The sequence below is a fragment of the Ctenocephalides felis genome, unplaced genomic scaffold (genome assembly GCF_003426905.1).
Source record: "Ctenocephalides felis isolate EL2017-DRISC unplaced genomic scaffold, ASM342690v1 CF-g0.4_SCAFFOLD_00845, whole genome shotgun sequence".
In the NCBI taxonomy this organism is placed as follows: Eukaryota; Metazoa; Arthropoda; class Insecta; order Siphonaptera; family Pulicidae; genus Ctenocephalides; species Ctenocephalides felis.
In genome coordinates this window covers 25,288,120-25,289,399 of record NW_020536999.1, presented here as the reverse complement: position 1 = coordinate 25,289,399, position 1,280 = coordinate 25,288,120, and positions in this window count along the sequence as shown.

Below are 1,280 nucleotides of genomic sequence, written 5' to 3'. Positions count from 1 at the left end.
CCAGACCCATGTGAATATGATTAGTTTAAATAAAGAATCTGACTAGTGTAAATTTTTTAAATCTACATCAGACAGAAATTTGGCAGTTTCCATTGTACTACAGGGAGAACATCCATTAATTATATGAGATCGAGGTACTTTATACTTATTTTACAGTAAAATAAGTTAAAAAATTAATCAGTTAATAATACAATCTGTCAAGTACAAAAGTATTGTGAGAAAGAAAAATTATTAAGAGCAAATAACTTAAATTAAGAATAAATCATCAAAATTCGAGACAAGCATTGGAAGAGTTTTCCTTGTCAGCCTAAGGTAACAAGATAAGCTTATCCAAATTTAGTGTGCATTGTTGCGCTATCTAACACTAAAATAAAATGCATGAGAATTATTTTAAATTCAAGATATATATCTTATAAGAGTGCCTTCCCATATAATTAATGAGATGTCACCCCATGTGCGTGTCAGGCTAAACACACAACAAGGCTCATTCAAGCCTCTCCTATAATATTTAAGCTTTAAGCTTATTAATAACTATATTTTCCCAATCAACCAATGATATGATTGAAATTTTCAACAAAAAACATCTATCCTAATAATTGAACATATCTGATATGCGTCTACGTTTTTTTGTTATAAATATTATTAATAATTAATTTATCATTATTATAAAGCTTCTTAATATATTTATGAGGTTTGCAAGTACTGAGTACGTAAGTGCACCTTGAGTTTGAGACAATTAAAATTATTAACTTAATTAAATATAATTAATTTATAGCTGCCATGTACGTTTCGTGCACCAAATCAGTGTCATCTTATAAAAAAACTAAAAAAATGAACTTCAGAGAATAATTATTGTAACTATACAGTGATGACACAGATTTAGTACTCTAAACGTACCTAATAACTACTTTTCTATAATTATTGTTCTTTTTAAATTTTGACGTGTTGGCTGCTAAAATTTTATATTATATAATTATATAACAATCATATAAAAAATAAACTTATTTATTCTACCAACTTTGAGAATTTAGACAATAACAAAGAGAACGTCTAGAATAAAAATTAGCAAATAAAATTGTTTCACGTCTGTTATATTCCTGTTCTGCAATAAGCATATCGTAACAGTTATAAATTAATAAATTTTTGAACCTTTGTAGGATATACTCAATGTTTTTTTTTCTTAGAACTATAATTACCATTTTAAAATATTTAAATAGAAAATATATAAAATATATAAAAAAGAGTCACATTAGTCAATGTTATTTGGAACTGTTACGTTT